Source organism: Notolepis coatsorum (assembly GCF_963971535.1).
Source record: "Notolepis coatsorum genome assembly, chromosome: 11".
NCBI lineage: Eukaryota > Metazoa > Chordata > Actinopteri > Aulopiformes > Paralepididae > Notolepis > Notolepis coatsorum.
In genome coordinates this window covers 114,739,644-114,755,974 of record NC_140175.1, presented here as the reverse complement: position 1 = coordinate 114,755,974, position 16,331 = coordinate 114,739,644, and the positions used below count along the sequence as shown (strand labels likewise).

The following is a 16,331-nucleotide window of genomic DNA, read 5'->3' as shown; positions in this document are numbered from 1 at the left end:
TTTACCTTTTTTCGGGTAAATGGGTTGACAACAGGGTAGGCCGTGGCTAGGTACCCTAGCCAGGTATGTTACCTTGTGTTCCGGCGGGGTCTATGGAACGGTGTCCCCATCTGGGGCCGATGCGTGAGCTCGGCGGTGTAGCAGTAGAGCTATATTACTGCAGGATGGGACTTAACGGCGGGTTATGGCTCAGCTGGCTAGTTCCTATCCACATTGGCGTCGGGTAGTGGGGCTATGGGTCCAGCCGACATGGTCTGTGCGCAGGCGGTTGTTGATCTGGGTCCCACATCGCCTCACGCTAGGCTGTAGTAGTATAGGGGCAGGGCCGCCTGGGAGAAATGTGAGGCCCTGTGCGAATTTAAACGCGAGGCCCCCCACCCCCTGTGTAGTGGGCTATTGTTTCGTTCTGTCACTCTGCTATGAGAAGGTCTGTCTTGCTACAGCTTTCTCTCCTCTCAACCATTCATACTGACGGTCAATCGGTATACTGGGGGAGTAGTGCGGGGGGGGCTTGTTTACCTTTTTTGGGCTAAGCTAGGGCTGGTGTGCTGTTGTGAATATTTTGAATGAAGGCGGGACTAGTTCGCTCTGGTCCGCCTCCCCTTAACGTTGTGTATATGGGTTTGCTCATTCTACAGTATTTTGTGGTTTAGTTCTTTTATTCATTTAACCTTTTCATGGTGCACACCACAGTGGAGGTTGCTGTTTGCAGTCCTTTGTTTTTGACATATTGAAACAGTGCCCCGCCCGGCCGGCGCCATGGGTGGGTCGGCCTGGCGAGTGGCTGGTGGGCTGTTAAAGCCTGTACCGCCACGGTATGGAATTGGCAGCGATTAGAACTGTGTTCGAATTGCTGTTTTTTTCTATAAAAAAAATGGTGTCTGGTGGCGGGGCCTTGAGGGCCAGCCGACGTCGACACATCGCGCGAGGTTGTTGACGTTATTAGCTTTGACCCAGCCGCAAGCTATAACCGCTCAGGGTTCCCCTCTCCGCAGGGGATTTTGGTCTTCTGCTGGAGCGCGGGCGGTATTGTCCTAGGCCCTACACCGCCTCACACCGCGCAGCCAGAAGAAGAGAGAGCACGGCCTCGTCAGCGGCGATGACAAGGCCCTCGACAGGTAGGGAACCGGTACTATATTAGAAAATACCGGAGTATTTATAAGCTCCGACGTCCTCGGTACTGCTATCGATACTCTAGAGAAATTATTATTATTATTTAAAAGTTGCGAACGATCTCTCCTCTCTCTGTCTCTGCACGAGAAGCGAGCCGCAGCGAGTCATTATTACACACACTCCTCGCGAGTCGCGCTACACATACGGGTACTTCTTATACATACGGGTACTCCTTAATGAAAGTGCTGTCCCCGACGCCCATGCTGAAGCGCGCTGCACACAGACGGCTCTGCCTCTGCATGCACTGAGTCGTGATGGCGGATAGAGCGAAGCATTCTAAAGTATGGATATACTTCACAAGGGTCAATGCCGACAACGCACATTGCCACAAGTGCAACAAAACATTTGCCAGTAAGGGTGGCAATACGAGCAATCTATCAAAACATTTGTTGGCAAAACAAGATATTAGTGTGCAGAAATGCGCCGTATTCGACTGCCTTGCGCGCAGTGGTCCATCTGCATCCACGTCCACTGCAGCCGGTAAGCCAAGATACGGAGTTTCCTAGGCTAATAACGAATTATTACAAATAGGCTAATAAACAAAATAATTGTTTAGCTACAAATACTACAATCTAAAAACTTTTTATAGATCGTCAAGCTGAGGCGTCAGCCACCAATGTGTCCCAGGCCAGTGAGCCCACCACACATCCTCCCTCTACCTCCACCACCCAAAGTCCTTTCTCCCCCCTAGCAGCTAGAGGAAAGATGACAGAGGATAGGGTGAACGAGTGTCACAGGGCTGTGACAAAGTTTGTTGTCAAAGGCCTGCACCCGTTCTCTACAGTGGAGTCCAAGGACTTTAGGTAACAACTAATCATTCAGTGTATATCGTTTTTTTTGTATACATAGTTGTCTAACTTGTCTGTTGTTGTTATAAGTTATTATTGAAGCAGCTATTCCCACCACTCCACACAAATTTACAATAATTCAATCATTTCTAATCTTTACTGTAGGGAGATGACCAATGCTCTCAACTGCAAATATAAAAATCATAAAAAAATTATCAAAAAGAACCGATAAGAGTATCGATAAAGTACCGAACCGTTAAGCAGTATCGATAAGAGTAGTAGTATCGATAAAATCCTAACGATACCCATCCCTATCGACAGGCGGCCATGTTTTCCCCCGCCGGAGGTATCCTGGGCGTTGATTCGACAGGTGTCCACAAGGCCGACAGCCTTGGCGGCCGAGGGATCGGCCATGTAGGATGGGTTCGGCTTGAACAAACAAGCCGTCACCGTCCTGCCGCGAGCAGCCCGCTCTCCGATCACTCCCTTCCCCAACACCAGCGGAAAAAGTGGGCTCTGATTGTTTCCTTTGGCTGCGGGCCGCGTGCCTTCGTTGAAGCGCGGGCGGCCCCCCTTTCGCTTCTCATGGGGACAGGGGCTGACACCCAGTTGATGGCTGAGCCTGGGTCTGTCCGTGAGAATGTTGTGCTGTCAAGCGGCTCCCACACCATAAGCTGTGTTGGTTGAGCCTGGTGTTACGTCTGTCAACTTAAGTGTTGTCAGCAGGGGGGCTCGAAACCTTTTGAGGCACACAGTGCGGGCTTCCCCGGCCTCGCCTTCGCCAGGCCAGGTATCATGTTGGTGCCTCCCACTCCTGAAATATTGGCAGTGGTCGCAGGCACACGTGATTTGGGGTGGTAGTAATATCACTGCAGGGCTACGGTGTGTAGGAACCCATGGGGTCCTTACACCTTGCATGTCCGGCTGCAGAACAACTCCTCAGCATGTTCTGGAGGGGTGTTCAGTGGGGGGGCTTTTTTCATCGGAAGCCCCCCGTATCAGACCGGTCCTTTCTGTCGGGGTCCCCCCTTGGGTGCGATTGCCTCGTGGGTGGTGTCAGGGTCAGATGTCCCGACACGGAACGCGCTCCTCGCACGGTTCCAGGGTTGGCTACGCACAGCGGGGGGACCGGGCCAACTATCTACAGTTCCTGGCGGACCTGCGCCACGTGACGGCGGGTGCGTTGGGAGTGTCATCACATATGACTACGGCAGTACTATATGTCGAGATGGATGGAGAGAACGCTGAGGCGGGGACTTGTGTTTACACAACCCCACCCGTTTTCAGGTTTGGTACAGACCCTATTGTCAGGGTCTCCAGCAGTGACAGCTCTGGTCAACAAGATCCAATCTCTGTGGACGAAGCAAGCCATCGTCGTGGCGTTCTCCTCCCGGTGTTCTCTGACTGAGAAGTCGGGAGGAAGGGGTGTAAGACCCAGGCTGGACCTGTCCCATGGGAAGGTTCAGCATTTTTTGGATCGTCTCCTACCTGTTGAACACTGTCAGGTGGGGGTCTGGTTCTCCTCCATAGACCTGTAGGATGCGTATGCGCATCTCCGATCTTCCATCCTAGGGCTTACCTACGCTTCCTTTGCAGGGTTAGCGTATGAGTACCAGAGGCTGCCGTTCGGTTTTCTCTGGCTCCCCGCATCTTCACCAAGTGCGTGGAGGCCGCACTGGGGCCTCTGCGTCGTCAGGGGTTACGGAGTGTTCTGCCCTGATGACGTTCTGGTCCTTCGCGGTCAAGGTCGATCGTCAGGTCTCGTACCAGGCAGGTCTCTACCAGCCTGGGGTTGCTGTAGACTGGATGTAGAGTACTCCTCTTCCCAGTCAACGGTTGGAGGGCTATGGGCATCCCTCTCAGAGCGTGTTGTCAACACGCTCGGGAGGTTCCGTCCTAGGACGGTTACGGCGCTGTCTCACGTCGCGTTTTCACCGACGCCTCCCTCGCTGGTGACGTGTCGGGCCAACGCAGTAGGGGGCAGCTGGCAAACCATGCTGCCCGGTCTGCGCTACGTTCAATGTGTTGGTGTTGAAAGCGGTCCTTCTGGTCCACAAATGGTGTTGATCAGGACGGACGATACGACGTCAGTGTCGTGTATCGACAGACAGGGAGGAGTACGCTCCCCCTGTCTGCACCAGGCGGCGGGCGGCTGGCTATGGGCGTCCTCCATCTGGGCGTCCTGAGGGCTCCCCACATGCCCGGCAGGGAGAATGTGGGTGCAGGTGTACTGTCGCGGGGCGGTCCTCATCCTGACGGGTGAGGATTACGTCTGGACATAGCCAGGCAGGTCTGGGACCGATGCCGTGCCGCCAGGGATTCTTCCCCATACATCTGTTAGGTCAGTTGTTGGGACGGGTACGTTGAGGGGCGCAGGTTCTTGATCCTGATGGTGTTACCATCCGGAATGCGCATGCTCCCTCCACTGTCGCGCTTACGCGGGCAGATGACGTATGTTCCAAGTGTGGTGTAAGGCGGGGGGCCGGGACTCAGTCTCCTGCCCCCTGGATGCTGTCCTTAGTTACCTCCAGTCTCTCCTTGATAGACTGTCGGTTTCGACGGTGAGGGTATATGCAGCAGCTATATCCTCCTATCATGAGGGGTTTGAGGGGATGTCTTGTTCAGCCACCCTCTTGTGAAGCGTTTCCTGCTTGGCGCTCGACGCGTTAAGCCGGTGCAACGCTCCTGGGCTCCGACTTGGGATCTTCAACTGGTCCTCGGTCGGTTGTCCTTGGCCCCGTTTGAGCCGCTCGAGCAGGCGCCGTTGGAACAGCTGTCGTTCAAGACCGCGTTCTTGCTGGCCGTCACCTCCGCTGACGCGTGGGTGTGCTTTGTGCTCTCTCTTGGTACGCCCAGAGTGCCTGTCTTTCGTTCCGATTGCGGTGCCACTCTACGGCCTAATCCTGCCTTCGTGCCTGTAAATATCCGGAGTTCTTCCGCTCCAGGGATATTGTGGTTCAGGCGTTTCATCCGCCTCCTCACGGTGGTGAGTTAGATGCGGGCCTTCACCCGTCATGTCCAGTCCGTGCTTGGGGATTTACCTCAGCCGTACTCAGGACTTCAGGGTTACCGATCAGCTTTTTGTCTGTTACGGTGGGGCTCGTGCTGGTAAGGCACTGTCGAAGCAGCGCCTGTCCCATTGGTTGTGCGAGGGAATCACCCTCTGCTACACCTTGGCTGGGCAGGATCCCCCTGGGGGCATCAGGGCGCACTCCACTCGTGGGATGGCTGCCTCTGCCGCTCTCCTGGGTGGGGCCTCGGTGGAGGACATCTGTGCTGCAGCTTCATGGCCCTCCCCGGGCCCCTTTGTAAGGTTTTACCTCATGGACATGACCGGGGGTTCTGTCTCCCAGGCGGTTCTGGGGTCTGTGGCCTTCCCTGCTTCCCGTCCTTTGGTAGGGTAGCAGGAGTGTGTGGGTTTGGGCCACAGTGTGTTGAGTCACACGTGGTTCCGCCTGTGCGGTGTGTTCAAGGGGTTCTGGTTCCCTCTTGTTCGCATTCAGGTGGAGTTGACTGCGCCCCCCCTTCACTAGGAAGGATGGGGTGACAGGGCTCCCCGCACCCCTTGATGTGGGCTTACGGGTCCTCAGGGGGTACATCTGTCGGGTCTCGCGTCCGCTCTAACCCATATCTCAATAGGCTAGAGCGGGACGCGATAGCCATACGATATATAACGATAGGTTATGTATATAACCTAGTTATATTAGTATTGGCTGAGCGTCCCGCTCTACGCGGCCCCGAGTTCCCTTTTGAGGGATCTTTTGCTGGAACGAGATTTGGCGAGGAAGAGTGTTTGGTGACCAGAGTCATGGTTATATAGGCTACGCCTCCATAGGGGCGGGGCCCTCAGGTGGGGTGCATTTTAGTTGTTCGTGGGGTACATTAGGTACCATATGAGATAAGGGGTATCTCAATAGGCTAGAGCGGGACGCTCAGCCAATACTAATATAACTAGGTTATATACATAACCTATCGTTATTTCTACGTAAAGCCATGTTTGTGGACATTCTCATTAATTCAAAGGATCCGAACCGATTGAAGTTTATGGATACCATGACTTAAAATCCTCTTACCTTGACGATTAAAAGCCTCCCCAATTTAGAAAACAGTAATCAAATGGCTGGTATTGATAATATAATACTAACTACTGCACGTAGCTAACCGGAGCTAACACAGAACAGGACGGTCAGTAAAGCAAATATAATGACTTCCTTTCTGGGGTTTTCAAAATAAAAGTGCGACGTTTATAGCAGCGGAAAGCGTTTATTTTGTACATTATCTAACGTTAACACGAACCTAAACTAACGTTAGGTTAGTTGTAACGTTAGTTTAGGTTTGTGTTAACGTTAGATAATGTACAAAATAATGTACAAAATAAACGATCCAGCCTGTAAGAGGTGTCCTGCTCTACTGTCTCTGCTGAGTGTATCCAGCCTGTAAGAGGTGTCCTGCTCTACTGTCTCTGCTGAGTGTATCCAGCCTGTAAGAGGTGTCCTGCTCTACTGTCTCTGCTGAGTGTATCCAGTCTGTAAGAGGTGTCCTGCTCTACTGTCTCTGCTGAGTGTATCCAGCCTGTAAGAGGTGTCCTGCTCTACTGTCTCTGCTGAGTGTATCCAGCCTGTAAGAGGTGTCCTGCTCTACTGTCTCTGCTGAGTGTATCCAGCCTGTAAGAGGTGTCCTGCTCTACTGTCTCTGCTGAGTGTATCCAGCCTGTAAGAGGTGTCCTGCTCTACTGTCTCTGCTGAGTGTATCCAGCATGTAAGAGGTGTCCTGCTCTACTGTCTCTGCTGAGTGTATCCAGCCTGTAAGAGGTGTCCTGCTCTGCTGTCTCTGATGAGTGTATCCAGCCTGTAAGAGGTGTCCTGCTCTACTGTCTCTGCTGAGTGTATCCAGCCTGTAAGAGGTGTCCTGCTCTACTGTCTCTGCTGAGTGTATCCAGCCTGTAAGAGGTGTCCTGCTCTACTGTCTCTGCTGAGTGTATCCGGCCTGTAAGAGGTGTCCTGCTCTACTGTCTCTGCTGAGTGTATCCAGCCTGTAAGAGGTGTCCTGCTCTACTGTCTCTGCTGAGTGTATCCAGCCTGTAAGAGGTGTCCTGCTCTACTGTCTCTGCTGAGTGTATCCAGCCTGTAAGAGGTGTCCTGCTCTACTGTCTCTGCTGAGTGTATCCAGTCTGTAAGAGGTGTCCTGCTCTACTGTCTCTGCTGAGTGTATCCAGCCTGTAAGAGGTGTCCTGCTCTACTGTCTCTGCTGAGTGTATCCAGCCTGTAAGAGGTGTCCTGCTCTACTGTCTCTGCTGAGTGTATCCAGCCTGTAAGAGGTGTCCTGCTCTACTGTCTCTGCTGAGTGTATCCAGCCTGTAAGAAGTGTCCTGCTCTACTGTCTCTGCTGAGTGTATCCAGTCTGTAAGAGGTGTCCTGCTCTACTGTCTCTGCTGAGTGTATCCAGTCTAGGGCTGCAACTAATGACTAATTTGGTAGTCGACTAATCTGCCGATTATTTTTTCGATTAGTCGACTAATCGAAAACCAATGTAAACAACAACAACAAAAAAATGATTTTTTTTTTTTTTTTTTTTTTTTTTTTATTACCTATCTTTGTGAAAGTGGCTTCTCAGCTCTGGTCCAGCTGAAGACAGAGCAGAGGAACAGATTGGACATTGAGCATGACCTCAGAGTTGCTTGTCTACCATCACCCCAGACTTTGAGACTCTTGTCAGGACCAAACAACAACATCATAACATGATGATCCCATAGCAAATTAAAATAATGACTCATGAAACATTTGAATTTGGATCTTTAAGCCACTTTAAATGAAAATGTATTTGAAGAACAATACAGCAATCACTCATAACAAGATAAATAAATTAAATAATACAAATTAAAGTGGAAGTGTACTTTAAATAACTTTTGTTTGCTGTGTGTGAGAGGAGTCTGTGTGTGTGTATGTGTGTGTGTCTTACTCTGATCGCTGTGTGAGTGAGAGGAGTGTGTGTACTGTGTAATTTGTGTGTGTGTCTTACTCTGATCGCTGTGTGAGTGAGAGGTGTGTACTGTGTAATTTGTGTATGTGTGTGTGTCTTACTCTGATCGCTGTGTGTGAGTGAGAGGAGTGTGAATGTGTGTGTCTTACTCTGATCGCTGTGTGTGAGAGAGAGGAGTGTGAATGTGTGTGTGTCTTACTCTGATCGCTGTGTGTGAGTGAGAGGAGTGTGTATGTGTGTGTGTCTTACTCTGATCGCTGTGTGTGAGTGAGAGGAGTGTGTATGTGTGTGTCTTACTCTGATCGCTGTGTGTGAGTGAGAGGAGTGCGTGTGTAATGTATTGTGTGTCTAGTCTGATCATCATCTCCTGCAGGGGAACAATGTTTTCAATGTCCAAAATTTGCTATGGGATCATCATGTTATGATGTTGTCTGGAACCCTGAGAAGCCACTCTCACAAAGATAGGTAGTGCACAAAAAAAAAAAAAAAAAAAAATTATGACTAATCGACGCAACAATTTCTCGTCGACGATTTTTTATAATCGACGTCGTCGATTATGTCGACTAATCGTTGCAGCCCTAATCCAGTCTGTAAGAGGTGTCCTGCTCTACTGTCTCTGCTGAGTGTATCCAGCCTGTAACAGTTGAGATGTTCGGTCATTAGTAACGAGCTGAATAAACGCACATTTCTCTCTATACACAGAGTCGCACCAGTTTCTGACCTAACGTCACAAACTCAGTAGTAAGTAACATTAGCATTAGCTTAGCATTAGCATAGCAGCTTAGCTTGTTAGCTGCTCCAGCTACCTCTGGTCAAGGCCCAGTCTGGATGGAAAAGTGGCAGAAACGCCCAACAGATCAGATGTGCGGTCGCCGGTCAGTAGATGAATACAAGCAGGCACATTGGAAGGGGGGGTGCGGCAGAGAATGCAAAGAATAAAAATAAATAAAAATAAAATATAATTTCTTTTTTTTAGTTTTTTTTTATGACAGTATTTATATATTTGTATATTATATACTGTAACTGTATAACTGTAACACTGTATATTATAAGTTTATCCTGCTCAAAGCACTTCACCATTTTAATATTGTGTGTATTGAGCCGTACTGTATTGTAGCCATTCTCCAATCTGTTAAATAAAGTTTTCATTCATTCATTACACTACTGTACGTACACAATCATATGTGTAAAACCGACAAGATTGCAGCAGAGTAGATTTTCGAGTGATGACTGTCACAGACTGATTGAATGACAGGTGAAACAACTAATTGTATTCACCTCCCATCTCCCGCCCTTCCCACGCGCCACGAACCACTGAGCTACTGTGATACAGTGCTTGCGCAGTCAGTCAATTTTAGCTAGTAGTCAGACTTTGCTAGCACAGAATGTCTCACTCGCAGAAAATAAAAATATCAGATTTATTTTCGAAATGTCCCGCCGGTCCCATTGACAGTCCCACTAATTCCGATAAACGTCAGAGTTGAAGAATTGGCTCCAAAAGAGAGACAACTGGATGTCCAACAACATCCAAAACGAAATCTTACAGCTGTTTGCCCATGATATTCAGCGACAAATTAGAGGCAAAGCATCCAAAAGCCCATTCTTTGGCTTGAGCGCTGACGGAACCACTGATGTCACTCACTGGAAAAGAACAATTCTCGTGTAATATACAGTTCGCCGATGACAACTTGGAAGCTCAGAACTTCTTTTGGGGATTTTACAATGCCCGGCCCAGACACAACAGCCGAGACGCTGTTTTTGTGTATAAAAGACTTTTACGCCTCGACCTGCCCATGGAGAGGCTGATAGGATACTGTTTTGACGGGGCCAGCAACATGTCTGGGAGGGAACAGGCTAGACCAGGGGACACCAAACTTTTCAGGCCGCGACAAAAAAAAAACTGTGTCAGAGACCCCCACTATTATAAGAGGTAAAAAAATTTAAATAAAACATTTTAATCTTAAATTTTTTTTTAATAAATGGAAATGTATGGTTGAAACATGCAAACGTTCAAACGCACGTGTACACACTAATAAGCATTGGAGGCGTTTAACCAGGGCCGGACTGGGGAAATCATTCAGGCCAGGAAATATAGTGCAAAATATAGCCCCAGTCAGGCCACTTTTTAAGTAGGGGGTCTGGGGGTCCCCCACCAGGATTTTTTTTGTTACAAAGACTTCATTTCCTGGATTCTGGTGCAGGAATTTTTTTATTTGTACCCTTTAAATGCCAGTGTTTGTGATGGCATCACAAATTATTGTTAAAAAACAGGCTAGCATATGTATGATTAGCAACAACACAGATTTTTATGGATTTTCAGTTTTTTTGTAATTGATAAATACAATATTTTATTCAACTTCAGCCCTGATCATAACACCACATATTCATTTTATAATTCTAACCCTTTAAATGCCAGTGTGTGTGATAGCATATATTTGCAATATATCAAATGCAAAGTAGATTTTTCTGGGGGGGGATTATTACAGGCTAGCATGTGTCAATGATTAGCAGTTTTTTTGTAAGGGTCCCGCCTCCACCAATCACATGCGGCTCCCTTTGTGTGTGTGTGAGAGCAAGAGAGAGAGAGAGAGATAGTTCTCCAACTTGTGTGAGTTGCAGTGATCTCCTGGTTGTTCCCCACCTAGGTTATCTAACTATTGCGCTGGTGCAACTAGAAACACTGGCCTGGCCTGCTTCTAAGTTCAGTGGCCTGACTGCAATTTTTTTTTTTTTTTTTATCATCTGGCGACTAGCCCCTTTCGTGACTGCGGTTTGCAAGCCTGGGGCTTTTGTGACCGTAGTCACTTGTTTATGTGACGCGACCACTTTAGAAAATACCAACCAAGCGTGAATGTGTGGATGGTGGATGACGTTGTGTCAAAAATATATCAGATATGAATTTCAAAGATACCCAGCGTACAATATGGGTTTAACACAGCTTTACGGTGGGGTCTGGAAGCTCGGAGTTGCTAATAAACAAGTTTAAAACATTGTTAGAAAAAAAAAAGTGGTACTCACAACGAACTCTGGCAAGATGGCGTCTTCTTCTGCAACTTTTTTTGTCGCATGCCTGGTGCGTCCAGCAATCACTGCGCTCCCTATCCCAAAAAAGTTGCAGAAGAAGACGCCATCTTGCCAGAGTTCGTTGTGAGTACCACTTTTTTTTCCTAACAATGTTTTAAACTGTTTATTAGCAACTCCGAGCTTCCAGACCCCACCGTAAAGCTGTGTTAAACCCATATTGTACGCTGGGTATCTTTGAAATTCATATCTGATATATTTTTGACACAACGTCATCCACACATTCACGCTTGGTTGGTATTTTCTAAAGTGGTTGCGTCACATAAACAAGTGACTGCGGTCACAAAAGCCCCAGGCTTGCAAACCGCAGTCACGAAAGGGGCTACTGGCGACCCCCCGCGGCGGCTCAAAGGCCGCACCCCCTACAGATTTAAAGTTCCAACGTGCCTGAATACAAGCAGATGTTACTGTAACAAAACGGAGAGGTGGACATGAACCTACCTTTGTTTACCTTCTCCTGTGTTGTTCTGAACGTAGTAGAGTCCAGCAGCGTTCTGCTAACAACACGAGGTGGTTCTTCTGCAGGGAGTCCGAGTCCGACACAACAACACCGCTCATGTAACCTACTGGTTAGAAGTAGCCGGACTTCGGGCTCATTCCCTCTGGAAGGTGGTGACAGTAAACCAGGAAACAGTTTATTTGGGTTTGGTTTGACAACAGCTCTATGTTCTTGTTGACTAACGTTACTCTACCACTCTGGACCCGCGCATGCGCTGTGACGGCCGCTCACCTCACTCCCCCCACTCTTAACATACTCAGCTTGGGGGGAAACATGCACTTTTAGAATCACCAGAAAGGCTTTCGAAATAGTGAAATGCCATGTTGGCCTCAATATTTTCAAAAACAAATGATACGAAAAGGTTATGAAATGAACAAGAATGCCCTCACCAAACCCCACCCACCCAACCTCCTCCAATGTACAGTTTCTACGCCAAATGTATATACACTCTTTTTCTGGACACTTTTGTATCACAAACAGTACTGTATTTGCAAATCTGATATGTCATAAATGTATAGATGTAGTACTGTCTATCTGTATGTCATGTATGTCATGTTATGATGAATTGAAAATGGGGGACCCTGATGTAAACAAGACGAAAGTCTTTCTCTGGTCTGTATCCCCTTAACAATTGTATGTATTGAGCTGTACTGTACTGTACCCATTCTGCAATCTGTTAATAAACTTTTCAATCAATCAATCAATCAATAAAATATGTAATAAAAACGGAGCTCAACGCATACATTTGATAGTAGAAATCAGTTTGTTTCCCCAATACCAAGATGGCGGCGGTCTCGTCACGTCAGAGTGTCTTCGCGATGCTAGTGTTTCTTCATCTCACGTTCAGACGTCAGAACATTCAAGGTGGCGACCAAACTCTACTGTAGTTATTGCTCCTTAGTCCATTCAAATACTTCACATATCTCTCCAGCAGCTGCAGTTAGTCCGTTCTTTACACGATCTCTACATTCTAGATCTGTTCAGAATCACAAGTTAGCATTAGCCCATTAGCAACATACAACCAGAGTAGTAGTACGGCTCTAGTCTGCATACAACGAGGTGAAGAAGCTACACAAAGCCTTGACGTCATTTCCGCTGGGCGGGGACTTCCTCAATGCGCTCCTTGGACCAACTCTAACTTTGCCAGCAGATGGCGCTCGAAGTGCAGTAAGTGTAAAATGAAGTGCAGTCAATGGGAGGTTTACACAAAAACAATTTGATTGATTGATTGAAAAGTTTATTAACAGATTGCAGAATGGGTACAGTACAGTACAGCTCAATACATACAATTGTTAAGGGGATGCAGACCAGAGAAAGACTTTCGTCTTGTTTACATCAGGGTCCCCCATTTTCAATTCATCATAACATATATGACATACAGATACAGTACTGCTACATCTATACATTTATGACATATCAGATTTGCAAATACAGTACTGTTTGTGATACAAAAGTGTCCAGAAAAAAAAGAGTGTATATACATTTGGCGTAGAAACTGTACATTGGAGGAGGTTGGGTGGGTGGGGTGGGGTGGGGTGGGTTGGGTGAGGGCTGTACATTGGAGGTGTGGGGGGGGGGGGGGGGGTTGGGTAGGGGACACACACACATTTTACACTGTACATTGGAATACTGACAAAGCCTTACTTGGTCATTTACTGTACAACTAGGTTAGGACATTTGTAGGGGCCAGTTTCGAATTGCAGTCTCACGTAGGTGTTTTTTGAGAGTGTTTTTTAAAGTGGGTAGTGATTCACATTCCTTTACAGCTTTAGGTAGGGCGTTCCACATTGATGTGGCATAATTGCGAACGTGTTTAGTCCCTTGTTTGAGCCGAATCTGGGTTTTACATGATTTGTGGAGCTCCCTCTGGTGTTGTGATCGTGGTATTCACTGACCTTTGGGAAGTATTTTGACATGTACATGGGTACCTTGGTCGCGTAGTGTATCTTGTAGACCAGGCCCATTGCAAGTTGCTGTACTCTGTCGTCTACTCTAAGCCATCCTAGGTTGTCAAAGTGGGCAGGGGTGAGGTGGGTTCTAGGAGTTAGGTCAAACAGTAGTCTGACTAGCTTGTTTTGAGATGTTTGTAATTTGTTTTTTAGTGCCTTTGAGGTGCTTTGGTACCATGAGGTGCAAGCATAGTCGTAGTACCCTTGAATGAGTGCTCCTGCTAGAGTCTTCAGGGTATTCTTGTTTACCAGAGAGGAGATCCGGTACAAGAATCGCGTTCGTTGGTTGACTTTTTTTATTACATTGGATGCCATTTTGTCACAGGAAAGATTAGCCTCTAGGATGGAACCCAGGTAGGTAATTTCATCTTTCCTTGTGATAATATTGTCACCCACTGCAACCGAGAAGCCGTCGGTCTTTTTTGTTATTTGAACCGAAGAGTTGACTAACTAAAGTAATTTTTGGAGGATATGCTTTATTCTCTCTAAACAGACACACTGACTCTCACAACAAACGTCCTAGATCAGATTAGATTCATATTTATTATCATCATACCACACAAGTTCAGTAGAATGAAAATAAGTTCTAACCAGAGTGCATGTAACAGATAAAGTATACAGTGTGTACAGTGTACATAATTGTATACAGGTATATATGCAGATATATCCATACTGATATAGATAAATGTATACGGTATACAGTGTTGCAGTCTCTGGCCAGAGGTCCCACCTCTTCTCTGCCAGCGGGATCGACTGTAGAGAAACATGCAGGAGCTCCACAGCAGTCTGCAGCTGATGACAAACGTCAACATAAGATCCCCTCCTGACACCACTGCTGCTACTACTGCCCTCTCCTCCTGCCTCCTGAAATAAACATCTGGATGAACCACAACCTTCTCCAACTCAACAATCTGGAATGCCCTCCCCAGCCAACTGGAACAATCTACCTGTCCACATCCGTTCAACATCATCTTTTAAATAGTTTAAAAATATGTTGTCCTCTCACGGTGAGACTATCTGCTTATGCTTTGGACCTCAATAGAATAATATGATAGATTAACCATTGCTGGTGTTGCAGTTCATGTTCTTGTGTTGTGTTGTTGTTGTTGACATACTGTTGTATGCTTTTTATCTTTGGATTCTTTTATTTTCTTGGCTGGCGTTGCTTACTCTGTTGTTTTGTTGCTTTTGTTTCTGTTTTGTTTTGTCTAGTTTTTTTTATTTTTATTTTTTTATTTGTTGTTTGTTGTTTTTGTTATATAAGATTGTCAAATAACTCTGTATTGTCTTTGCGGACCCCCTTGAAAACGAGATGGTTTCATCTCAAGGGGTTATTCCCAATAAAGACATTTCAAACTAACAGTACTAAAACTGAAATCCTTCTAATAGGCCCACCTCACCTTCTCCGTAAAAACCCTGACTGCTCCATATCCATCAACAACCACTCTGTCCTCCCCTCCCCCATAGTGAAAAACTCTGGTGTTCTATTTGACCCCAAACTATCCAAGATATGTTACTTAAAGAAGCCCCGTCCGTAGAAACATTTAAGTCCCACCTCAAAACCCACCTGTTTGTACCTTTATTTAACCAGGCAAATCAATTAAGAACAAATTTGTATTTACAATGATGGCCTGGCAAGCGACAATGCCTCTTGAAGGGAGGGGGCCGGGGGGGGATGAAAAGGAATTCAGGATTAAACATTTCCGACATACAATATATGTTATTACAATATAAATATACATACAACAAGTAATATAGCAGTGAGAGGGGCACCATGACAGACAGGGGGGGGGGATGTTACTGGCTTGAGAAACAGTTGCAGGAATCAGTGAGAATGTTCATCAGAGAGTGCTTGAATGTTGACTATAGGCATAAAGGTAACCAGTGTGAGAGATTTCTGTAGGTTGTTCCAGTCCCTGGCAGCAGCAGCCTTGAATGACGTTTGACCAAGTGCAGTGTATGTTTTCTGAATCTTTGGCTGCGGTTACACCTTTCGTTTCATTTTCGTTTCATTGTCATACGCGTTTCGCCGCGACGTCCTGCGCCTCGAGTCACACTTTCGTTTTTTTTTTGTTTTTGTCAACTGAGCACACTGATGTAGTACACTGCCAAAGCAGTAGGTGGCAGTAGGTGGCGAACATGAAGGCAATTTCAACCAATCAACTTGAATGTGCCAATACACTTCCTGGTAGCTCCAGCAAAGAAAATGTCAACAAGGCAGACGCCTATGGGCGCCACGATCTTGCCTATTTACTCAATGCAGCAATTCTTTTTCAGCAAAGCCTAATAAAAGTGCAATAAACAAAACGGATACATTCACTGTGTGTTCTGCCTGTCATTTGTTGATGAAACAAAACTAACATCAACACAAGTGACCACCAAGAGCGGATAGTTTAGTCTAAAAAAAGATCGGTAGCATTGTTAGCTGCATGCTAACATCAATGGAGTATGCCATTATAACAGTATAGCATTGTGGCTAGAAGCTAACGATAGCTCACGCTATTTAGCCAGCACCAAACTGATGATATCGAGAGCTATCAGTAGTTAGATAACATTAGAGACAACGCTGTGTGTATTAAACAAAGGTGAATAGATGACTGGGCCATTTTGTTTAATGCTTGTTAAGTTGAAAGAGGAGCTTTGAGCTAACAGGATCTGATAGCTCACGTTAGCCAGCTGCTCATGCAATCGGTAATGCTAGCAGAATGAATGGATGTAAACTTTATTTAACATATTGCATATGGGTACAATACAATACGGCTCAATACAAACAATTGTTAAGGGAATGCAGACTGTTGTAGCTTGGACTGGGATCCTTATAACAATAACTTGACAACACATGGTAGCTGCAGTTATTTGGGA

The 16,331-nt window shown here is 46.7% G+C and overlaps 1 long non-coding RNA gene across 1 annotated transcript in view; it reads right to left on the bottom strand.

Moving 5' to 3' along the window:
* The window catches only part of LOC311236762, a 59,796-nt gene extending 48,189 nt beyond the window's left edge, over nt 1-11,607 (bottom strand). Inside the window, exon 1 of the long non-coding RNA XR_014620249.1 lies at nt 11,463-11,607. This is a non-coding gene — a long non-coding RNA (uncharacterized lncRNA). The remainder of the gene's footprint in view (nt 1-11,462) is intronic.
* Between the last annotated feature and the right edge of the window lie 4,724 nt (nt 11,608-16,331).